The sequence below is a fragment of the Poecilia reticulata genome, chromosome 12, assembly GCF_904066995.2.
Source record: "Poecilia reticulata chromosome 12, P_reticulata-male-v2, whole genome shotgun sequence".
NCBI lineage: Eukaryota > Metazoa > Chordata > Actinopteri > Cyprinodontiformes > Poeciliidae > Poecilia > Poecilia reticulata.
In genome coordinates, this window is record NC_088841.1 from 20,740,460 (window position 1) to 20,766,634 (window position 26,175).

A 26,175-nucleotide genomic window follows, 5' to 3' on the forward strand; every position below is an offset into this window, starting at 1 on the left:
TTGTAGCAAAAAATGTAGCGTAAACACAAACTAAATGCAGTAGCAGTTTCTCTGTAGAGAAAGATAAATATAACAAGCTTTTATTAGCTGATACAAACTAATCAGGCTACCTTTCAGCAGTTCCCTACTTAATTTATGTGCAAGTTATAACTAGCTAATTGTTTTAACCAGTTATATTGATGGGTGGCTCGCCTTTTGTGTTATATACATGACTACACATGTGTGTTGTGATACAAAACCTTTTTGGATTTGTCCTTTTTAAAATCAAGGAAAAAGTGCATGAACCTTTCTTCAGTCAGCAGACTGACGGTGTGCAGCAACAGGTGGAGGAGGGGCTGAGCTGTGTAATCCTATACTCCAAACAGCTGGGGGGAAAAAAACCCTGCATATTATCGAAACTTTAAAAACCAAATTACTTGAATTTTTAACTCTAGACTTCAAATGTTTTAACCTTCATGTACAGTTAGAGCCAGAAATATTTGGACAGTGACACAAGTTTTGTTATTTTAGCTGTTTACAAAAACATGTTCAGAAATACAATTATATATATAATATGGGCTGAAAGTGCACGCTCCCAGCTGCAGTATGAGAGTTTCCACATCCAAATCGGAGAAAGGGTTTAGGAATTATAGCTCTGTAATGCATAGCCTCCTCTTTTTCAAGGGACCAAAAGTAATTGAACAATGGTCTGTAAGGGCTGCAATTAACTCAGAAGGCGTCTCCCTCGTTAACCTGTAATCAGTTAAGTAGTTTAAAGGTCTGGGGTTGATTCCAGGTGTATGGTTTTGCATTTGGAAGCTGTTGCTGTGACCAGACAACATGCGGTCAAAGGAACTCTCAATTGAGATGAAGCAGAACATCCTGAGGCTGAAAAAAAGAAAAAAATCCATCAGAGAGATAGCAGACATGCTTGGAGTAGCAAAATCAACAGTCGGGTACATTCTGAGAAAAAAGGAATTCACTGGTGAGCTTGGGAACTCAAAACGACCTGGGCGTCCACGGAAGACAACGGTGGTGGATGATCGCCGCATACTTTCTTTGGTGAAGAAGAACCCTTTCACAACATCAACTGAAGTCCAGAACACTCTCAGGGAAGTAGGTGTATCTGTCTCTAAGTCAACAGTAAAGAGAAGACTCCATGAAAGTAAATACAAAGGGTTCACATCTAGATGCAAACCATTCATCAATTCCAAAAATAGACAGGCCAGAGTTAAATTTGCCGAAAAACACCTCAAGAAGCCAGACCAGTTCTGGAAAGGTATTCTATGGACAGATGAGACAAAGATCAACCTGTACCAGAATGATGGGAAGAAAAAAGTTTGGAGAAGAAAGGGAACGGCACATGATCCAAGGCACACCACATCCTCTGTAAAACATGGTGGAGGCAACGTGATGGCATGGGCATGCATGGCTTTCAATGGCACTGGGTCACTTGTGTTTATTGATGACATAACAGCAGACAAGAGTATCCGGATGAATTCTGAAGTGTACCGGGATATACTTTCAGCCCAGATTCAGCCAAATGCTGCAAAGTTGATCGGACGGCGCTTCACAGTACAGATGGACAATGACCCCAAGCATACAGCCAAAGCTACCCAGGAGTTCATGAGTGCAAAAAAGTGGAACATTCTGCAATGGCCAAGTCAATCACCAGATCTTAACCCAATTGAGCATGCATTTCACTTGCTCAAATCCAGACTTCAGACGGAAAGACCCACAAACAAGCAAGACCTGAAGGCTGCGGCTGTAAAGGCCTGGCAAGGCATTAAAAAGGAGGAAACCCAGCGTTTGGTGATGTCCATGGGTTCCAGACTTAAGGCAGTGATTGCCTCCAAAGGATTCGCAACAAAATATTGAAAAATTTTTTTTTTATTTGGGTTATGTTTATTTGTCCAATTACTTTTGAGCTCCTAAAATGTGGAGTGTTTGTAAAGAAATGTGTACAATTCCTACATTTTCTATCAGATATTTTTGTTCAACCCTTTAAATTAAACGTTACAATCTGCACTTGAATTCTGTTGTAGAGGTTTCATTTCAAATCTAATGCGGTGGCATGCAGAGCCCAACTTGCGAAAATTGTGTCACTGTCCAAATATTTCTGGCTCTAACTGTACAATGCTGCTTAATTGGCCCATAGTGTATTAAATGAAAACCACAAATTTACCTGCTGAACTCTTCTGTTCTCTAATCCACAAAAATGTTTCAACTTTTAAAACAAATACTTAAGCCTTGCCCACTGCAAGGTGGATATTATACAAAACAGACAGTTGGCACACAGAGAAAAGAAGAGCTAAAATTGAGGATTCCTGGAAGCAGAGGCAGGTTGTTGTTTTGAGTAGGCTCAAACAACCCTCCATCACTCACCTGCTAATAGCTGACTCACTCACTCACTCACTCACTCACTCACTCACTCACTCACTCACTCACTGTTTTGGTGTCTGCAGATAATGTATTCAGTGTTTTTTCTCTTTTCAGTCTGGTAGTCCTCACATTGCCTGGGCACTGTTGATTGTTTATGTGCCACGACACTCATCTTTATTACATGCTACATATTTTTTGTCTGCATAACTGGATTGAACTGATCATAAATTTCAGCCTAAAATTGATTAAAGTAAAATTAACTAACAGGTCCATACAGGTCTCCACCCTTGTTTATGCCATATTAAACACATGGAAACAAACTTGTAGATTATCAATTAGGCATTTTCATATAAGCTATGTTTTAATGGCAGTTTTTTTTTAGGCTTGTTTTGTAAGGGTTAATGTAAATATTCAAATGTGATGTGTTTCAACAGGTGTGCACTCAGTCAATTTAAATATGGCATTTTCTAACTTCTTCAGAGAGGGATTATGCTACTATTTTTATTTTTGGGGGGCTTTTCACACATCTTTATCAAGAGAGCCAATATGTCTGTCACTGTAATTATTCCTGTCTATGATTCCGCTGCCAATTATCTGGATCAGCAGGTTAATTTTTTGATCGGGAAGATTCAGACTTTTGCAGCTGATTCTGGGTTCAGTGTACCGGATTAACCCTTAGTTCAGTCTGCAGACAGGATAATTATGACGGGATGCCTTGATTGTGTATAGTTATGCAAACACACATAAACAAAGAGGCACACAGGCTGAAAATTGTTTACCTTTGCAACTGTCTCTTCGCTCTTCTTGCATTTGACAGAAATCCCTATAATTAGTTTGGCTCAGGCTCCTCTGCTGTTTTTAATGGAGTGAAATAATTTCACTGAATTAGCAAACAGGCTTCTAGACGTTCATCCACACATTCAATATCATAAAACCCTTAATTGTGAGTTAAGGGGCTTATTATACAGTGCCTGTGAGTTTCACTGAATTTGTGTTTTCTTAATTAATGTTTTCTAAGAATTTGAACGTTGACAAATTCTAATATTTTTTCAACTCGAGTGCCTGTCTTTTGTTCAATATATGACGTCTTTCTTCCTATAATTCAATTCGCTCTCCCAGGCTCCAGTTTAACTCGTCTGACAGTCTCCCTTTCTTTTTTTGGTAACTTTCGCTCCTTTTATTTCCGTCACATTGTCGGACTTTTCCTTGATGTGGCTCTGCTGAGAAATCCGAGAGAAATCAATCTGCCATGTGTGATTCTGTGGTCACAAGAATAAATTTCATACAGAGTTAGCCATTGTGGACGTCCCCATATCCTGCATATATCCTATTTTTCTGGTCTTGGGCTTGTGATCTGTGTGGAAGGCCATTGTGTCCTGCAGCTTGTTCCCCACCGTTTACTGCAGCTGTTTCTAAATAACTTCTCATGAAGTGATGCAATTAAGATGCTGATTCACAAAAACAAGCTTTTTTTTTTTTTTAAAAAAAAGGTACTATTTATCTTTGAAAGCTGTCTTATTATGTCAGCTTTCAATGTTTACATTATTTTATTAATGTGCGAATAATTCACCCCTATGATGTTATCCTACTTTTTTTAATAACATGAAGTGCTTTCTAACAAAGTTGTCTGTAATGAAGACAGTGTATAAATAAATAGAGTGACTCTCTGATGCCAAGTATCCACGTTGCACTTTTTCTTGATGACATATTTATTAGATTTTCTATGATTCACGCTTGTGTCCTCATGCAGTCCATATCTCTTGTAAAAGCGTCTGGTCCCCTGTTACTGTCTCTATAAAAACAAGCAAACCTAATTTTGTAAGTGAAGCTGAACAAGTGATTTGCACTTTGGACAATCAAAACGTTTAGAAGCTTTAACTTTTTGGCATGGAATAAGAAGTGGAAGCATTCACATATACTTATTTTTATTTATTAATTTAGTTTCTTTCAAATGTGGGATTTTAATGTTTTGCAAAACTAAATTATTTTGTGATCATGACAAAAAGGGATGCTTCAATGGTTGCATGCTAAACCAATCGTACATTTGTCCATACATTCATCTAATCCAACAATGGGCCAAGAAGGCAAGAGGTAAATGAAACATTCAGCACAGCAACTCTATAGTTTTATTCTTGACAATACCAAGGTGTTCTTCGGAAAGAAGGAATATATAATCCCTGTAGTGAGGCCTGGGCATTCCCTCGGGTCTTCTCAAAGAACGTTCCCATTTTTAACTTTTGTTTCAGCCAGAAACTTACCAAAATGTTTGCCTAAAAGCTCCATCAAGACATATCTGCTTTACATTCCTGAAATATTCTCGTCTTTCCATCCATCCATTTTCTTTACACCCTTGTCCCTCAGTGGGGTCAGGAGGGGCACTGGTGCCTGTCTCCAGCTAACGTTCCGGGCGAGAGGCGGGGTCAAAAAACTTGTATTTTTATTGCAAATTGAAGCCACTGTAACAGAAGATTAATTTATTGAGAGCGTTTTACACGTCGATAATTGTGAAAAGCCTTGTACAAATTACAACAGAAGCATTTCCTGATACCACCAGGTTCATACTTTTCTACATTTAATTTACTGATCAATTTGTTTAGTTTTACTTTCGTCTTTTTCATGCTTGCCTTGCTTTAGGTTGGTTTGTAAATACACAACTGTCGAGTGAACCTAATAACTGATGCAACGGCTTAGCAAGGCCTTTGTTGTGAAAAGTTGGTCTCCAAAAATTGTGCAACTGCTTGGACCTTGTGCTAACCGCTGCTTGTGCAAAAAGAAAATGGTCTCCCCTGGGATCTGTGTGTTGGTGAGGAGGTGCCGTTGTCTGATGCCTCTAAAGGAGATTAATGAAAGGACTACAAACAGGGAAGGAGGGCAGAGACGGAGGGATGAGAGAGGCCGCAGGGGAGAGAGCTGATGGGGAGGAGGGCTGAAGAGACGGTAGGTGAGAATGTGTGTGTGCTGCTTGGAGAGACTTGTACGAAGTCCATTCATGGCCTGCTGAATGGAATTCTTTCTCCCCTCTGTTTTTTTTTCCTTTCTTTCTTTCTTTTTCAAATATTCTCATTCCCTCTCTGGCCAAGTCTCTCCATCAACTAGTTATTCTCTCTTTTTCCTTTTTCTTTTTTTCCTACAATCTTTAATGGTTTGTATCCCCGTCTTGCGCCACATTCCTCCTGTCCGGCCTGTCATGGCTTCACGTCTGTGATGTCATTCAGAACAATAAAGCCAAGCTTCCCTGGAATGTAGTTTGGACTGAAAGGGCTGACTCTGAGAGAAAATGGGTGGGAAAGAATTAAATACATGGGGGAAACTGAGTGGTAAAATGTTAAAAGGCATGAAAATAGCTCAATGAATGGAACCAAACAGACAAAAGATCAGATCATTGAAATATTTTAGATATGCCCAGATGACATGGAGCAGTTTGCAGCAGTTTCATTTCCAGTTTGAGAAAAAAAAAAAAAACGATATTCATGATTTTGTGGAACATTTATCTCAGCTGAAATGTGAGGTATATTAAAACTCAGGACGTGGGAGAGTTGTACAGGCACTGAAGATGTTTAGACAAGAGTTTAAATGGGGAGGTGAAAGGGACAGGTACATGCTGGTGTTGTAAAAACACAGCAAAGTCAATTGTTAGGATTTTACCAGTTGTTACGCTCCATTAGTACCATAGTCACCAGCTGAGACATTGAGAGCTGTTGTGACCCAGAGTTTATGCAGGTAATTAAGCTAGTTTAAATCCATTTAGCACAACTGCTACAGCTTCCATCTGTGTCTGTTGTCAATTGTAAACAGATGTGTTAAAATTTCCAATGTTTTTGAATCTCCCAAAGTGTAATTAAATATCTAATGGATTTTTATGTCCTGTCCACGCGAAGATAAATAATGCTTGTACATATTTAACATATTCCTTTTCCCTACCAAAAACTGTTCAAATGAAAATGTTCAATACATAGTGAGTATCTGTACACATGGGCAAGTTTATTCTGTAGTTGGCATTGTGTATTGTGCCATATTTCCATCCAAGGGGAAGTGGAAGTCATGGATTAATAAAACTAACTTTCTAGACACTCAAACAATATTACAAACTGTGTTTGAAAGAAAAACAACCTACTGTTGTTTTGGGAGAATATTTCAACTAGCTCTAATACATGGTGCATTTGAATTGCCTTAAAAGTCAAAGCTGTTATCTGGTAATGACATCACACCTGCATAAAACACATTGCAGCTGCAGTGTGGAATTTGAGTATGATTCACCTCTTGTTGTGGAACAGGCTATGCACTTTGAGCAATACAACCCAATAGCAGCATATTTCTTCCTCTTTTATGTGTTTTTGTATCCGAATGTCAGTGAAGCTCAACCTTTAGAAAACCTGAATTGATTTATTTGCTCAACAGAGCAGCAGGATAGTTGTACCTCTGTAAATATTATACCTGGGAATATATAGCCTGTTCTTGTGCCCTCACACATAATAATTGGGTACTTTGGGTCCTAATTGGTGGTTGGAAAAAAGTCTCAAATTGATGCCAAAGGACTTTTGATTTTCTAGCTTGTAGAAAATCATCAGACATATATTTGTAATACTGTTTTAAAGACACATGTCTGCACTAAAGCAGACAGAAGTACTTGTAGATCTTATCTCAAACCAAACAACCATACAAGTTGAACTTCTGAAGTGCTTTTTAATTTCTTCTTTTGTTTGATTATTTTGTGTAATGGCTGTTTAGTGGCAATAAGACACAATTTTTTTCCAAATAGCTTTTACCAAACTTTGTTTGGTAAAAGTAGTTTATTTTAATATTATTAGCTCCAGATATGAAAGTGTGTCCTTGACAGTCAGCCGTATCAGTCTTTGAGAAGCCTATTGAAAGAAAGAGTCAAACTCTTTTTCATGTTGTTTGACAAAGTGACAAACGACATAAAGACAATTAGAAAGTGCTGTGAGAATACAATGTCCAGCTAATGGCCTACAGTTAGCATCTACCTTACACCTTGGTATTGGTAGTAACTAAAGGCTTATTTTAGTCTTTAATCAGTCTGGGCAGCATTTACTGGGTACTTCTGCATTTAACAGAGATTCTTTTATATGTAGTTTGAGGTTCATGAAACCTCTATTTAGTTTGCTAAATAAAGACATCTCCTATGCTCTTCGGTATAAATTCCACCCTGAAAGCAGACTAACATAAGAGATACATTGCTCAAAGCTTGCCTCATCTCATTCTTTGAATCCAGTGTGCTGTAGCATCTTGGTTTGTGAGCTTAATGTCTTGTTACAACTCCAGCGTTTAAACTGCATAAGACATTCAGTGTTAACTTTTCTATGTTATATGTGTTTTCTTTGTTACCATGACGCCACAGAATGCCATCCATCCATCCATTATCTAAACTCGCTTATCCTTGCAGGGTCATGGGGAGGGGCGGCCGGTGCTATCTCTAGCACACACCGGGTGAGAGAATGCACAGACTGCATTATATGGGGGTATAATTGTGTTATGGTGGAAGTTATATCTTTTTAACAATCCAATTTAATTTTCCCATCCTACAAAAAATGACAGAGAACTAGTGACAAAAAAAAGTATTAGTAATTATTTATTAGATAAGATCTTTGTTTGGTTACTATGGCGCCAGCTAGTGATGCATTCCCTGCGTCCCTTGGCTTTGAAGGAATTATCTAACAAGTGACATGAATTTGTTTGTGTTCCCACCAGCAAGGTGTTTTTAGGAGAAGAAAAATGCACAAGTAGGTCTCCACAAATTTAGGGGTCAATTCATTTGGGGGTCATTTTTCTCTTTTAGTTTGTTTCCCTTTTTGTGTTGCCAAGGAGAAGAACCCTGTTGTGTGTTTGGGAACCGTTTCAGTCCTGCCAGGAAGTGTGACAGTGGTCTTTCTTTTTTGTTGCTGGCATGTTCTGTCATAACAGCGTTGTCAGGGTAAAATGAATGAATATGGAACATCTCTTCCAAGGTTTTTGAGTTACTGACTGACTGAATAAAACATATAAAGACATTGGTCTGTTTTCCCCTTATTTTCATTTCAATCCTTGTCAAGGTTACGGGGGTACAAAGCCCACTCTGCAGAATTAATATAATGATAGCCAAACGAGGAAAAGAGAAACCGAAAAATCAGGCCAAATACATTTAGAGAACATTTCCCAGACTTTTTAGTCAAATCTCAACTAAAATCAAGATCCAACACAGGATTGTTTATGAGTGACCACACACACACACACACACACACTCACACACTCACGGAGACCAGCATGTGAATGGTGACCTCTCTACAGAGACCTGTCTGTCAGACAGACATGTTGATGGATGAAGCTGTCACTGCCTCTGTGTCTTGCTTATCAAGCGGTCGAATAACCACTGTCTGCAGACCACACACACACACGCATCCACACCTAAAGGGCAAGAACCTGCACGGATACAATCACACTTCCAAAACGGGGAGACTTGCAGACCTGATCGAAGCCGAGTGGTTAAATCAGTAAAGAACTGGGAGGAGAAGAGGTAAAAACTGGAGGGAAAAGCTCTTTCCTTTTGTCTTTTTCTCTTACTTTTTGTTGTGCGGACCACCTGACAGGGTTGTCAAACAAACTCATTTAGCACAGCAAAAAAAAGTGAAGCCTAGTGGAGTGAAACTAAAATAACCCAACCTGCTTGACGTTCAGTGTGTGTTTTTCTAGTTTACATTGGGCTTCATTTATAGCTTGTTTAGTCAAAGCAAAGCTGCCTGTTTACATTCAGACTGTCCAGGTTTTCATTTATCTACGGCTGCTTTACTGCTTGTGACACCTATTGAGATCCCTTAACATTATTAGGCTAAATTTGTTTCGTGTTGGTCATTTTGCTTGGACTCGACCTTTAAGATTTCATATTGGGCTTGGACTAAACGTAAATGAATTGAGATGTGACATTGGGGCAAAAATGTTAAAGACTTTACCTGGACTTGGGGAGAAAAACTTGGCTTCAAGTGAATTCTTCAGGCCAAAGTGGAAACACTTTAGAAAACCTGGAAAAAAAGTCCTGCATGGAACATAGAAGCAGCCAGCAGTAAATGGTAGGGCCAAGAAGTGAAATGGACATTTAAGAAGTGTCCTAAGAAAGAAAATCATGCATAGTTGTTTTAAATAATGATAATTAAGCATGAGCAGTGTAAATACCCTACAAGAACTCAAACTGCAAAGTCACAATTCTTTTTTTTTTACACTTTATCTCAGGGGGCGTTTACACGACAACGATCCAACAAAAACGGCACTTTTGTTCCGTTTTTGTTGGATCGTTTACACGATAACGTTCTAATTACGATCTGTGTTTACACAGTAACGGTGCACATCGAAAACGTGTAATGCTCTCGCTGCGCCTAGTTGGAGCTAGGTTCTTTGAAACTTTGAAAGTGCGCATGTGTTTAAAAAAAAGTTGTACTTGAAGGCATGTGGATTTCCGTGAGAGAACACACATTGTGTGCCTCTGATTAGGGCGCATGCAGTTGGAAAAAGTGGGATAACTTTGCCGAAAAACCTTGTTTGAGCTTTCACGGTGTCTGTAGCGGCCCGGACTGGAAGTTGTTTATTGTTTTTACCTTGGAATGGCCAACAGTCTGTTATTCCTATATCAATTTGATAAAATAGGAGTTCCCGCACGTCCCATATCCGTGTCCTCTGTTACCTTTTTCAGCAGTTAAAACAGTTTTATCCGTCGCTAACAAGTCGTAACCTGTTTTTCCGAGCCGCCTTCAAACGCAACATGAAAGCTGAGACGCTTGCGCTGGGTTTACACCTGTGAGGCAGCGAAGGAGACCTGCTGCTGCTGCTGCGCAGGTGTGTGTTAGAATCATGACAGCAAACCAGCAAAACGTAAATAACTTGGCACAGTTTTTCCCCCGAACTGAGTTGAGTAAAGCTGTTGGATGCAGGTGATGTTAGCTAAAAGATGACTGGCTAATATCAATACAGCACGTTAAGCTTGTTAACAAGTAGCCTGTAGGCTGCTGGTGTTGTTGTCTATGTTCAGCTACGTAGACTCATTTTGCCCCCCAAAATAAGTCGGTGCCCCTCCTGTTAAACTCGTCTGGAGCCGGGCTGGTCCTGGTCCGTAGTTCTCTAGATAAGAGCGCTGAACAAGCAGCCGTGTATTTTGCCACCTGGGCGGTGCGGAGCGGTGAAGAGACGCTGAGGGAACCGAATCTGATGGAGAAACAGTAACACCAGCATTGTGAGTAGTTTCTTCTTCTTCTGTGGATTGTAGGAAGCAGCTATGTTTTGCGTCATACTATGCATGAGCTGGTCTGGAACCCGTTTTCAATCTGTGCCGTTGTTAGAGAAAACATTCGGTGGTTTCGTGTAAACGCACACTACAAACGCAACAAAACTCTTCCGTTTTCCCCCGAAATCGTTGTCGTGTAAACGGGGCCTCTGTTAGTTGGTCTTCTTGTGTTTTGTTTCTATACTTATTTTTTGATTTTATGATTTACCTGCAATATTATATAACCAGGTTATTCAAATGTGCCAACAGACAACTAAACACATTTGTTGTTGCTACATATCAGTTTCTACGGCTACTTGTTTTTTGTATGTAGTATTCAGAGTGATTCGTCAGAAGTGTTGCTCAGTGGAGCTGGCAAAGATGTTTGCAATTTTCCAAGTGAGTGTTTTGGGGAAGAGCTCGACATGCACTCATCTTCTCCTCTTCAGTCTCTCAGGTAGTTGGCATGGGCCTGTGAGTACACGTATGCGTGTGTGTGTGTGTGTGTTTTCTTTGTGTGTATTAGGTTTTTACTCACATATGCATGCCTGCGCAGCTCACCCACTCCGCAGTAAAATTCTGCTATCCTTGGGGGTCCGGCTGTGCAAGGATTACACTGGCATCCCTCTCTGGTTTTAGAACACAAACAAGCACAGGTGCTACACACAGAAACACACATTCCTAAGCTTGTACCCGCACAACACATGGCGATACGTAAACACACACACATGCACACACACACGTATAGACGCTGGCCCGGCTTTGCCATGGCTCCGCTTTTCAATTTTCAGCTCAATTACATTCCACTGTTACCTATTCTAAACTAAGATCCCTCTTTCCCCTTAGGACGCACAACTACACACGCATACACACACTCACAACCCCGTATTTAACAGTACTGCATCCCACTTAAGCCCAAGACTGTGTGGCCTTTTCAACTTGCACTGAGAATAAGAATGATTTCACCCTGTGGAGACTTGAGAACTTTTTTTTTTCCTGTTTACTCGGTCGAAAAGAGGATCCTGAGATGTAACGCTGAACCTATGTCTTTCAATTTAACATTGTAGAAGAAATCGTGAGGATAGTCTTTGGGTGATAAGTCTATTAAAACGTGAATGCAGTCATTCCAGCATTTTTGTCCTTGTTGCAAATCCTCCACAGGGCTTCTACAGACTTTCATTTGTTAGGGATAAGTGTCTTATGAAGAACCTTTAAGACTGTGTACATTACACTATGTGAACAAGTTCTGGTAATGGAGAACATTAATACATGTTTAAAGACGGTCTTAAGTTAGCAATAAAAAAATATGAATACAATTATTAATATGATAAATCATTTTTACGGCATCGCCCAGAAACCATAAACTAAAAACGAACAGCAATTACATCATTCTCAAATTTCTATTGGTCAGTTTTACTAGCCGCTTCTTTTCAAACGGCTCAAAATACTTTTTTTTTTTAATAGTGGAGCAGAACAAAATTACATTGTGTTGTAACAAACGTAAATACCATTGACTCCCCTCTACCATTCTACTTTCAAGATTGATTTGCAATCAAAAATGCAAATAATTTTTAATTGTGAGTGGATCGGTGGGTTTATGTCTGTGTGTGAGACGAGTTGGGCAAAATACTGAGGGATTTCCCAGTGTCACACCCAGTGTGACGAGACTAAACTTGTAACAAGATTGATGCTGTGGCTAAAGCAAAGAATGACTAACAGCATGGTGGAACATAACAAGACATTTGTAATCATATGTTTGGCACTAATGCTATGCCCATTTAATTTCATTGCTACTTTTTAGAAGATAATTTTTTTCTCTTCTTGTGCAAACTTATTTTGTTCACAGCAGGCTCTCTCTTGCCCATTTCGACTCCAATTACTTGGCTATCTTTTTATTTTTTCAGAAAAGGGATTTCGGTGTTTCTTGACCTTTAACACTTGGTCTTGTACACTTTCTTTCTAAAGTCCACTTTAGTTGGAGGTGTCAGCTTGTTGAGGGGATGTAACCCAAACTTGTACAGCCGGAGAAAACAAAAGTGAGAGATGGAAGCAGGCATGCAGGTGAACCTTGGCTTTTTGAAATGCTGAACTTGTAGTGGGACAAGTGGAGCTAAGCCTTTGTTGCAAGCACCCTTTGTACCTGATAGCTGAGAAGAACAAGAGATGAAAAGAAAAGGTGAGAAAGTGGAGTCTGGGGTTTCATCTCCAGAAAGTTAGACAAGCATATAGCAGGAAGTTGTGGTACACTGTGACAGTTCATATTTCAGAGCAATTGTCCGGTTTACTTTGAGCCAATGCTTCTAAGAACGTGATTGCAAATAATATTTTAGGCTGAAATTTGCAGCAATGGCGCCCCTTTAAGGTTAAAAAGAATTCCCATAATTTAAGTAAAGTATCACACAGTGACATGTTTAAAGTGTGTATTTTTTGTCAACTTTAACACGTAAAACGTTTGTTCATAATTTATGACTGTATTGTATATGACAAATGAGTTTTGTTTGTTGACTTGAGTTACTGACAAATCTGATTCAAATTTTCAAGTCTATGTAAAACTGTTTTTCTTATATATATATAATTTGTTTAGTTTAAATTAAAGCCAGTTATTAAACAGTTTCTCATTCGGTTGAGAAACTGCAGCTGTTGTCCCCTGCAAAGAAAAATGTGGTCCTAGTAAAAACCATAACTTCCACAAACTTAGAATCTAAGAATCATTTTTCATCTCTGGTTTCATCTTGAAAGTGCTTTAAGTCAGACACACACATGTTTTCATTGCAATCTTTTTTTCTTTCTTTTTTTTTTTTGCGGCGTTTTCTGACATGATGCATCCACTAACCCCCTAAAACTAACCATAAGTGTCATGACTAAGTGCCTAACCACAAACCTTCCTCTAACCTTAGCATTAGTTTAATGCTCACCATAATCCCAAACCCAAGTCTTAAACCTCAAACAGGCCTTTGAAGCTGTGTGAGAAAACTGGGGACTTTCATGAAAATCAGCACTCTGAAACTCAAAACTGTTTCTCATAACAAATAGCTGTTCAAGCACGCTCACACACATGCATATACATACTCTCGAGGTCTAATAGCATTGCGGCCGAGCGTACAAAAGGAACAAACAACCATGTAATGTGGCGGTTCCCTCTCATTGACAGTGGGCACTGGAATGCGGCATGAGGGAGAGAGGGGGGGATAGGGTGCATGTGTGTGTGCGTCTGTGTGTGTGTGTCATCCTGTCAGATTATCCTAATGATTAGCATTACTGAGAACTGACAGCAAAAGGAAGGAACAATAAGTGTCATTTATCCTCTTTTTCAGTCTTTCCCACTCACTTTTTTTTTTTTTATTCATTTTAGTTGTAATTTCTGACACCGACTTGTCTTTTGTGGTTAAATTCCGATACTGAGTAGATTTTTTTTTATTTTTTTAAAAGTGAAACAATAAACATACAAATCATTTTTCACAAGAAAAAAAAAAAAAAAAAAAGAAAAAAGTCGCTTTTCTCCTTCCTCAGCTGCCCCTCCATTAAAAACAGCTTGGACAGAATCTAATAACAGGTTGCCATCTTCAACAGCTGTAACGTAGTGCAGGCCCAGACTGCTGAGATGTTTGTAATCAACAGATCAAAGGTTTGATGTCGGTTGACTTTCACGACTCGAACTCGGGACAGATGAGAAAACACAAAGGGAGTCGGCGATGGAAAGGGAAAGCTATGACAAAATGAGTGGGAAACAGAAAAAGAAGGAGAAATATTTCATGACATATTTTCTGGACAGAAAAGGGACACAAAGGGACACCATGAAAGAAACACTGTGTACTGCCCAGAGCCTTTCTCTTTGACTCCAACAGAGAGAACGTGTTGATCTTCCTGTCAAATACTCAACATATGGTGCTTTGAAAAAATAGCTGCAAAACGGCCGACTCCAACCATGAACTGGCAAAATACCACAGCCCTGATAACCACACAAGACACAACAGAGAATGTAAATGCACAAAAATGACATAAGCAAACTATTTAATTCAACTACCATAAAACAAATAGTTTATAACTGGAACAATCTAAGAGGAGCGGATGGTACTTTGGACCTCATATGATATTTATTCAAAAAGTACCTATAGACAGAACAAAATGAACATGTAATGCATTAATTAATATTTTTGTTAAAAGAATCATATTTTTACCCTCTCATTGAGCATCTCTAGTTAAAACTCCAAAATTAAATTAAATAAGTATTTTATACAGGTAATATAGTCATTGACTGAGACCCAGTTGCAAGAAAATCTTATGTTCAAACAAGTATAGCTTTCTAGCCAATCTATAGTCATTTCTGTATTGGTGTGTGAATGTTGAACACAGCTCAAACTAGTGGATGGGAAGTTGTCAGGATCGGCATCCGGTGTAAAACATCTGCCAAGTCAGTGTGCATGCAGCTGTGGAATTGAAATGAATGCTGTTCTGTGGCAAACCCATGGAGGGAGCTGCCACACTGAAAGGACAACCACACTTTTTATTTGCTCATGTTGCAGCAATTTAGCTCCCAAGCAGAAATATGAGTGAATAATTTATAACCTCTATAAGATTTAAGTCTTTAGTTGTTAGTGGCTTATAATGTTAAAATCTCATCTGTTCACCTGCATTGCATTTTTTTCATTTTTAATTCAAGCTCTAATTTGAATTAGACTTGGTTAGAGTGAACGAGTCTGAACTAGATCACTAAACAAGTAATTAGAAACAAAACCTTTAAGGTCTGGTTGTTTTCTTTTATGCGTTTGTCTACCGTCTTAGCTGTAATTCCATGATGTGTTTAATAAATATAAAGAAAAGATTCTGCGGCTTTGTTTTTTTTATGTATACCAAAGTGAAGGTAGAACAAGCTAGTGCTTGGACCTACATATTTTTTTTCATTGTTAGGCATTTCATTATGATTTGTCTATTTCTGTACTAGTTTTGTCTTGTTTTTGTTTTTTTATTGTTGTTCTCTTCAGTATAGTGCATTTTTTTCTCGTTCACCTGTGTATAGAAAAGTTTAACCTTTTCCATCCATTTAAAAAAACAACAACAAAAAACTTGGTTTTAGATTTTGTAAACACTGAAATTGGCAGCTTGAAGTGATTTAAATTCAAAACTCTTATCGTCTCATTTCAAATAACCAAATACTGTGTATTATTTCATTGATCATTATTGCTTAATGTCTCAGCAACATATACCTACTGTTTGGGTTCAAGCCTGCAGTTATTTGTCTCCACTTTGGGCAGCTTTTGGCAGAAACCTGATCAAAACCAGGCAAAAGTAGAATTGTGTGTTACCTCCATACCTCCATAAGCTCAAGGTCTGTGTTTATGTGTTTATTTGTTTCTATGGCTGCTCAGTCCAACAGCTCTCAGGAGGAATGAAGAAAGGTTAGATAAGAGCATCATGTTGTATGTGGGCTTCTGCCAAAGTGCTGAAGGAATGAGATCGCTGTTTGTTCAACAACTGAACCTTACAGACTGCCATCTTTCAGCTTTAGCTCCTTATTTTAGCTTTCCATCTATGCTATCTTTTTTTTTTTTTTTGTTTTGTTGGTGCCAGGGCACTAAAAACTGAAAACCACAGCATTTTAAGCAATGGAAATATTTTGTTCACACTTTTGTTTCTCTGCTGCAAAGCTTTATTCTTTTTGACTTGACTGTCCTTGGGAGGTCGGAATACATTTTATCTGCATGAGATCTTTTTGGAACATAATGACTTCAAATACTTTCTCTATTTTTTTAAAACTATATCTAACATTTCACTATGATTTGTCAGGGTTGTAAAGCCATATCCTTACTCAAGTTTCCCCATTTGACTTTGAAAAAGTCACACCAATCTGTACTTGTCACTGGAAGTGGTTCAACATCTGTCTGCTTGGCTTCTTTTCTTTCAAAGCTTGAGCATGATGCCCTTCAAGTTTTCATTCTGTTTGCATTAGAAATGATCAGTTCTGAAATAATGATTAATAAATGCAAACAGACATGTGTTGAAGAAATCAAACCAGAACAGTCATAAAACTGGTTTGTTTGTTGTTCGTAAAGTTTTCTTTTAGCAGAATAAATATTCAATTCAATTTTTTGAAGACTTGCATGGACTACTAGCCTCCTTAAAGATTGTTTTGACCAACTCATCAAGTCTTTTTTGTCAGCTTTAGAAATTGAAATACCTTTTCACAATGCATGCTACTTGACATGCTACTGGCTAGCATTTGCAAAGCAACCAATCCAGGAGCGCTACTAATTTTCCTTAGCACTGATTGGCTGATTTGCCCACATTGATATATGCCACTCTTTTCTTTCCTCAGCGGCTCTCGCAGTGTATGCAGCTGCTTTTGTGCTATTTTCTCAGTTCCACTGTAAACATTTCATGTTTGTCAGCCTCTGTGCTCAAGTGACACATTTAATAATTCCTATAAACAGAATATGAAGCATCTGAAAACGCCACTGCACACAGATTCTTGCTAATTTAGAAGCAGCATATCTGAGTTTTACAGAAATTCCGCTTGTCTCTTCCGCTTGTCTCTTTGTCTGTCTAAAGCTTTAAATCCGACAGCTGAATTTAAAGAAGTCAGCTGCTCCGCCTCACTTGCCAGAAATTCGTGCGATACCTGCCTTCCATCATCTCTCACTTTCTGTGAAAGGCAGTTAGCTGTTTGTGCGTGTGGCAGATTGACACGTCTGACTGGTCAATCCCTGCCTGTCGCTCATCACGCCACCTTGGACAGTTCAGCTTAGAGGCAACTGTTGCAGAGCAGTGACACGGTCCCCCCAGGCGATCATTGCCACGGTGACACACAGCTGTAACTCTTACTGAGACGAGATGTTATCTCCTCTCAGCAGCTTTAAAATGTTCAAATTTCTGTTTTGTGATGTAAAATGCTGCACACAGCTTAATTGCACTGTTATAGCATTCTGAGTCATTTATGACTTCAGTGGGACCCTTCCATTGTCTCCAGCTCAAATGGTGCCTCTTTAATCCATTCTCTTTATCTGCAATTTTCCGTAAGTGTTTTATTCACCTTGAGTCTTGGTCTCATGTTTTCCCTCTATTTTTTTATACAGAAAAGCTTGGAGCATAGATTAATGAATTCTCAATTTGGGATAGATAGAGTTAGATTTTTATTTTTTATTTTTTGCATATTGAAAGATGACTATTTGCTGCAGCAACTATGAACAACTTCAAAGTAAAAATGTACAGCACTAGAAGGAACCAAACATTTGAGACAACAGGACAGAAAAAAGAATATTTTCAAATGTTTGCTATCTTATTATTCATTCAATGTAAAATAATTCACTGAAACAAGTCTACTACAAGACTTGTTACATTCACTACAGAACATTTGTGGATTCAGGAACTGTCCAAGATTTTAGGAACTACTCAGAGGGTGAATGCATAATTTTTCTGACATAAAAACATGAACTAATTGAGCAGCTGAAAGTGTTTCCCTTTTCAAGCAGCCAAAACTTTCTGTGATTTCAGCCTGACTTTATAAAACTTGCTTGTGTTGTACTTGATTTGTCATTTTTGCATGTTTTCTCTGTTCATGCGTGGGTTCTTTATGGGTTCTCCGGCTTCCTCCCACAGTCCAAAAACATGACTGTTTTTGGACATGACTGTAATTGGTTTCTCCAAATTGTCCTCGTTTGTCCTATGTGTCCCTGTGTTGCCCTGGTGACCTGTACCCTGCCTCTCGCTCAGTGGTCATGGATAGGCACCAGCCTCCCTGCAGCCCTGCAAGGAGAAGCAAGTATAGACAACAGGTGGATAAACGGTCCCAGAATAACCACTGTTCCAATTCCTTACTTTTCTTTCTAGCAGCTTATGCAGCTCTGACAAGATAAAATAAACCATTGCTAAAAAAGAAGCACCAGGAAAGGAATTCTAGGCCTCTTTAAAGCCTCTGGATTAAATGTGGTTAGTTTCTGCAGAGGTCCGAGGCAAATTAAGTGCACACTGACAGAAGATATAAATTTCAGCAAATATTTAAAGATTCTTACTGTGTGTGATTCTATAGACATTTTGCCTGGAGTAAGTGTTTTTGTTGTCTTTTTTTCCGTGCTCAAACTTTGCATGAGTTTGAGCACGGGTTTGTGATTCTTAGAGTTACACAGTTTGTAAAATAGAAAGCACATATGTGGAAAGGGCCATAGAGTATAAATAATTGGAAATAGCAAACAATTAAAGTGAGCTATTTTAATTCTTCAGTGACATTTGCTAAACTGTTTCTGTTCACCTTGTGTTCTAAATACTTCTTTTGTGTCATATTCAATTCTAACAAGTCATATTATTTGATTTATTTGAATTAGTCTTCTTTGAGTATTTGTGCAATTCTGAAGTCATGGAAACTATCCGATCATCTCCTAACCTTTCTTATCAGACATCTTTCCCCCTGCAGGAAATAGCTGAAAAGTCAATACAATTTCAAGTGAAGCATGCTCGGGGTGAGATTTTGTTATTAAGTGTGAAGCTGTTTTAAAATTGTCTTGTATTTTCTGTAATGTGCTGCTCGTCTCGAGCTTTGAGCAATAGTTCCAGTGTTTGCTGATTGAGACAGTGCGTCTTTACGAAAGGGGGACGGAGCCGCGTGACACAGAGTAATCTAAGCATTAATGTTCACCGTCCTTCAGAGCAGCAGAGATCAGTGCAAACTTTTCAACGTCCCCTGTACTGTCATGTTTCTTTAAATGCTTTTAAATGATAATTCAGGCCTGTTACTGCTTGGATCTTGGTTTGATAATTACCTCTGTGTTTGCACAGATAATTAGAGATAAGGGAGCAGGACCAAATCATTAAACAGGTGAACTTTGAAGACAGAGCAAAGCTAACAGATAGTTGACCTTCTCCGACGTGCCCCCATAAACCTTTTGTTCTATCTGCCTCTTCTTACCTCTCACTTATCAGCTTGTGATGCTCTCATAAAGTCTTCCGCCCTCCTTTCATTCATTCATCTCACACTCGGCCGTTTCCATTTGGCTTAGAGGCATTCTTGGAATGCCAGGGCATCGCTGTTTTGTGCTGTGTGTGTGTTGGGGTGCGTGTGTGTGTGTGCGTACGTGTCACTGCATCCCACCCCCACATTATCCATCATTCACTCCCTGATCTTAAAGAACAGTGGCTGTTAGATTAGATGGGAGGCTGGGGAAAAGATACCGATAAAGAAGGAGACAAAGAAGAGGTAATAAAAACGAAGAACTTAGGCTGCTTTTACCAAATCCCATTTTTAGAGTTTTCACTTTGGTGATCCTCTTTGCCTATATGCTGATGCTTAGCGATATCCACTGGCCATGAATTCAGAGTTATAGAATATGACTGGAATATGGGGAAGCCTTTCAAGAAGGTTCACAACAAGTTCTCTGATCAACATTTGCACTGAACCAGGCTTGCTGCCTATGTAATAGATAAACAAAGAAAGGAGGCATAGTCAATGGCAGTTATAGTCTGTAAATGTCTCTGTCCAGGAAGGAGATACAGCTAGACACTAACTCTGAGCCAACAGTATATAAGAAAGAAAAAAAAAAAACAGCAGAGTACATAAAGTTAACAGGACAAGTAAGCATCTTTAACATACTAAATCAAATGCGACCCTTGGTTTCTACCTCATGTGGAGACGAACGGACTGGGGCAGAGGTGAATCCGTTATGTTTCAAGGAGTCGTGGCCGACGCAAGAATCTGCTTGATTTACCTGCCTGTCTAAATTCCAGCCTTCACCTATCGTCAAAGGACATGGATCATGACCAAAAGAACAAAGATCAGAGATAAAAATCAGCTAAGATTGAGCCTCCACCTTAGGGCGGCCGGACTCGGCACTTAAGATAAGATGAGGAGCTGGGTCATCAGAACGGAGCATGAAGTTGAGCCGCTTCTCATCTGCATTGAAAGAATCGGTGGAAATAGTTGGGCATTTGAACAGCGTGCCTCCTCAGTACCTGTAAATATGCTAGATCTATACATTTTCACGAGAAAAAAGTAAAAACAAAACAAAAAAAAGTCAAATTCCTTGCTTGTGTGCACAAACTTGGCTAATAAGGTGATAACACTTTCATATTTAGAAAGTAAATTTCACATTTTTTAAATTAATAGTGCTTTGTAGAAATAAAGTTATTATACATAAAAGATGTAGAAAAAATGTACTTTTTTCATTGGAGTAATGTTTTTATGTGGATGAGCAGTGCAAAAACTATGAAAAAAAGTGTTTTGCAAGCTGTCCATGTGTGTGAGGACAAAGTCCAGATGCTTTTAAAATGCATCACAACTTGCAAAAGTACTTTTAAAAGCACAAACTGGTCTGATTTCAATTTGAGATATTGCTCTTCATGTTGCACTTACAAAGTAATGACTTGCAGAATTTAAATAAGATAGATGATCTCACAGCAGATCTGTATAGCTTTGGGGTGCCAGATAAAAAATATTATGCTACAATTACATTACCTTTAACCATGGCAGCTGGTCTGGACCAAAAGGCACCATGGTGTCTTTATGACTTTGTCTTACAAATTTATTTACATTCCTCTTCCTCCCATGACACACACACACACACACGCACGCACACACACACACACAGCTAAGCTGATCTAAAATGCAGAATGCCTGGTGTTGGCAGGCAAAGCCATGCAGAGAGTGGAGCCGTGTGCCTAAATGAGTTACGCAGCACAGGCTCAAGAGGATCCAGTAATCTTTAAGAAGAACAAAGCATCAAATCAAACATTAAAGGATGCACACAGTAGATAAATGGACTGATAGGTGAATACGTTAGTTGTTGGAAACATCCACGGCTTGTTTATCGCACACTTAACCGTGTTAGTCAAAGTTAAATTGATTCCACATGCAAAAATTCAGTCAAGGGAAACATAAGTGAGAAGTATTATCCATGATAGGTTTGGGAAAAGTAGTAATGTTCCGCTTCTGTTGATGCGATAAATCTTGTTTTCATTACAAAGTTGATCAATCAAGAGAAGTTTCAATGGGGAAGAAGAATTCATTTGTCTTTGCTACAATGTCAAGAGAATTCACGGCTAACAAACGCTCTCGATGCTAGAGATAAATTAATATGCACACACACACTCAAGAAACAAAGCAGCAGGGAGGCTACCAACACAACTAAATAGCAATTACTACTCTGTCTGCATCCTAGCAACCAGGTTACTGGATGTCATTGTCTTTCATCACATTTCTTTACTTGTGAGTGTGTATGTTTGTATACACCCCTCTGTGCCAAAAAAAAATCCTTTACACCAAGACCCGGGATTTTTGTGTGACAGGTTTGGATTAATGGCAGAGAGGAAGAGAAAGTTTGGAAAGAAAGAGGAGAATGATAAGAAGCTGTTGGCTGATGTTATGTAGAGGGGGGAGAAAAAAATACATTCCTCTGAGGTTAATTACAGCCTGACTTTGATCACGCAATGTAATCCGTGTATACGAAGAACGTCTGTGTTATTCTCTGGCTTCAGTAAATGTTGTTCCTTGTTCTTATTATGTGTTCAGCATGTCTGCTTATTTAAAATGTATGCTCATTTAGGGAGGAGAGGATTTAACTAAAAGCCCTTCTCTTATTTTAAACAAAATAGACATGCCTTGCAAAGATATTCCTTGATCTTTTTGCTATTTTGTCAAGTCCTAGCCTTAAACTGCAATGTATTTAGTGGGATTTATGTACTCAACCCCCTCTTTTTGGATACATGTAGATTCATTTTTGATTTTTATTTGCAAAAAAATGAAAAAAAATTTTTTTTTCTTTTACTTTAAATGTATGAACAACTTTGTGAAAAATTGGAGTAGAATATAGCTAAACAGTTTCAAAGTTTAGCTATGCACACACTGGAGAGACAACATATTTAGAGAGATAAGATCATATCTCCACTTTCAGTGGGAAAAAAAATATTTATCAATACTTTCCTTCCACTGTATTTTCCTTGGAGAGGTTCCCTATGAACTTCTGAAAGTGTTTAATTTTCATTTCCCCAGTTATGACCTATGAATCATTGCTACAAGAAAAGTCTCCAGACTCAAAGAAAGAAAAACAATGTTGTGTCAACACAGTAATGTTGAACTACTTTTAGATAGCCAGGGGAACTATTGGTCAGGGCATTTGCCAAAGATTACAAGAATGTCTGGTTACTTAGAAGCTACAAATAAAGAGATCATGAGAAGTTTATTAGGGGCACATTGTCAATATCATATGGTTTGAGTCTCCCATTTCTAAAACCTTCCTTAATTTGAGCCTCAGGAATAGGAAAATTGGAAAGGCAACAATCCCGTAAAGTGCAGTCAATAAAATCCTCCAGCTTCGCTCATCTTTGCTAGGTTTAATCTCCTCCCTCCCTTTGTGACAATTTGCAAAATAAATTGACAATATTCAAAGTAAAGCAAAACTGAAACAGAACTTCAGGTGTTCACGTTACAGTTCTATTGTATATTAGACACTTATTCATAAAAAAAAATGACATAGCTACTAATTTAAAAAAAAGATGTGAAAAGATTTACATGCATATGTGCCCGTTCTTCCTTTCCCCCATCTTTTTGAGCCTTATTATCATTTATGAGCCACAGTCTGTAACCTATTACCACTTAAAAGTAACCCGAACAGCCTCGTGTGCGTGTGCGCGTGTGCACACGTGCAGGTGTAGGTTTCATGAGGCTAACAAAAAACATCTTCACAATCCCATTTGATACCGCAATCCAAACCAGATGATAAAAGTAGGCTAATTCAAATAACATTTATTCATGAGCGGTGTCCTGTGTGCCATTGATTCAGGTAATATGTCAGCTCGGTTCACAAAAGAGGTCGAAACCTGCACTATGTAATTTTAATTTGAATTATTGTTTCATGGGCTTTAATATTCATGTTGTCTTTGTTCTCTTGTTTTTTTTATCCAACTGGTGTGTTCTCCCTTGTTGTTTCCAGCTCTCTGTTTAATATCTATTTTCCCTGTGTGTGTGGACAGCTTTTGATATTTCCAAGTAACTGAAGCATTTGTGCAGCAGGTGTATTTTGTGCATATCCATGCAAGCAAAAAAAATAATTTAAAAGCACATTTGTCTTATTTGAAGAAAATGCTTTTTTGGCTCTGTCCTTTTTTCCTTTCATCTTTTCAGATATGCTTCACTTCAATTTTGTGTCTGTTTTTTCCCCCATCTTTTATTTTGCTCTCATGTTTCAGCTCTCAATATTCCTCTTTTTTCTCCTCTTTTTAAAATTCCCTTATTTTACTTTTCTTGCACTGGTTTGGCAGTTTCATTTACCACCATTGTATGTTGGAAAATAGCTCAAAAAGTCAAAGGATAGTAACATTTCCACTTTATTAGGTACCTTGGTATTAATCAGTTAAATGACTGATGTGTCCAATATCCATAACCACCAACAGCATAACTGCTGAAACAAAGCCAGATGGCCAATTTGTTCATGTTGCTTGCACCAAACTTTGAAGGTGTCATCTGGATCTCAAAGCTGAAAACAAAATATGCCTGACCAGACAATGTTTTTCCTAATCTACTATTGTCCAGTTTGTTGGACGATAGTAGTGTCATCTAGGTTCTCCTCTGACCATTGAGATCAAAACAGTCATTTTTATCAACAAAAAAACTGCTGCCCACTGCATATGTTTTCAGGCCATTCTGTGTACATCTAAGAGTTGTGCACAACTCTTAGACACAACTCACAACTCTTACAAAATCGATTTAAATCTGCAGCTTCTGACGTACTCAGACCAGCTCATCTGGCACTAAAAACCATGACGGGTTACTTAAAATAACTTAAATGCCCTGTTTTTTTTTTTTCATTGTAATGAACCCTTTGAGCTCTGCTTCTGTCAAGTTTTCTCTACTGGCTTTTTGAAGAGTTGGTCTTTTAAGAAGCTCTTGCAGCAAATGGCTATGTTGTCATGACTCATATGGAACCATAATAGCTATTAATACCTGATAATAATGCAAGATTCAGCTGCTATAATTTCCTGCCTGGTGATTTCCACTGTGAAATCTGTGAAAATTTCCACTTAAACATGGAGAAAAATGTTTCTATGTTCTTTCTGTTCAGAGACACATTATGTTATAAATTTGAATAATCATTTGAGCATACTGTACTGTTTGGTAACTAGGATCAACTGTGTGATTGAATTGAAGTGATTTTTTTTTTGTAAAGTGTCTTGAGATGACATTTCTTGTGAATTAGCTCTATACTAATAACAGAATATTTCATAGATGTATTACATTGCTATTTAATCCAACTTCGGTTTGAAAATAGCTGCAGTGTTGATGCTAGTCTGGAAATATTTCCGTTTCTTTTTTTTTTTTTTTTTTTTTTCATATACCTCGTTTTCTTTATATTGCATTATTGCATTATTTTTTTTACTTTCTAAACACACATATGCACTTTTTTTTCCCTTTTGGTTTTCTTGACCTCATTGCTGTTAATAATTTCTTAACCAGTCATTCATTGCTTTTCTTTTCTCCAACGATAATAAGATGGTTTGACTGATTGCCACTAACTCTACAGAGCCTGAAGGAGCAGTGCATGTGTTGCCACACTCCGACAGTAATTGTCTGCGGTGATATTCTTGCGTGCGACAGTGTGCTTTAGTGTGACTTTGGCTGAAGCTCTCAGATGAAAAGCCAATTGATTGAGATGGCCCCAATTAGTCTCCGTGATTAATTGAGCGCGATTGGATACCGTCCCTAGTATCCATTATTATCTATTATTGACAGGCTAATTAGTTGCTGTGGTGACCGCTAAAACGCAGTTGATTGTGTGCGACAGTCAAATGACCCCATAGCAGCCAATTAAGCAAACCTTTTATGTGTGGATGTGTGTTGTAAGTGTGTGTTTGGCCAAGTGTAGCTGGAAGGGGCTGTTTTCAGTCAATGCTACAAATAACTCGATCAAGCACAGTTTCTGCTCCTTTGTTGAGTAAATATGTTAGAGTACTAATGAACAAAATAGGGATAATTGGTTGTGGGACGTTTGATGAGCAATTTAGGCAAAACATTGCGTCAATTATGGATTTATCAGATTGATTATTCTCCATTCTCTACATGTACGGAACCCTTACATTTTTAACTTTGAGTTATTCTCCCCGTCTCTCCAAAATCCTCCCTTAAAATGTATGTCATTGTCAAATTAGTGTTAAGTATGACATATTGACGTAAAGATTTCAGCTGCACAGCTAATTATGTCACTTTACAAAACATCCAACATCTTAAGGAAATAGTTATTGCAAAAATAATTTAAGATATATAAAGATTTTATGTAAGTCCAAAATCATAAAGCTGCTTTAATACTGAAATAGAAAAGCATAGATAATGACATGTCAGTTGCAGGAGGCCTTCTCAAAACATTTTTTATGTGTGAGCTTAAGTTTTATAGAAAGTATATGGAACTATAAAAGGATTTGAGACTGCACATATAAATTTTAATTAGGCACACGATTAAGCTTTTCCTTTCTTTCATCAACATCCTCATAAAACTTTAATTGATTTGATATTAAAAATGAATGCACAGTACAAGAAAATGTGCCAGCATTGGAAGTTAAATAAAGTGAAAGCATCTCTAATAACACGTACCAAAGAC

The 26,175-nt window shown here is 38.2% G+C and overlaps 1 protein-coding gene across 3 annotated transcripts in view; it reads left to right on the top strand.

Moving 5' to 3' along the window:
• Positions 1-26,175, top strand: part of cntfr (ciliary neurotrophic factor receptor) — a 238,153-nt gene that overhangs the window by 170,499 nt on the left and 41,479 nt on the right. The gene's annotated exons all lie outside the window — the stretch shown is intronic.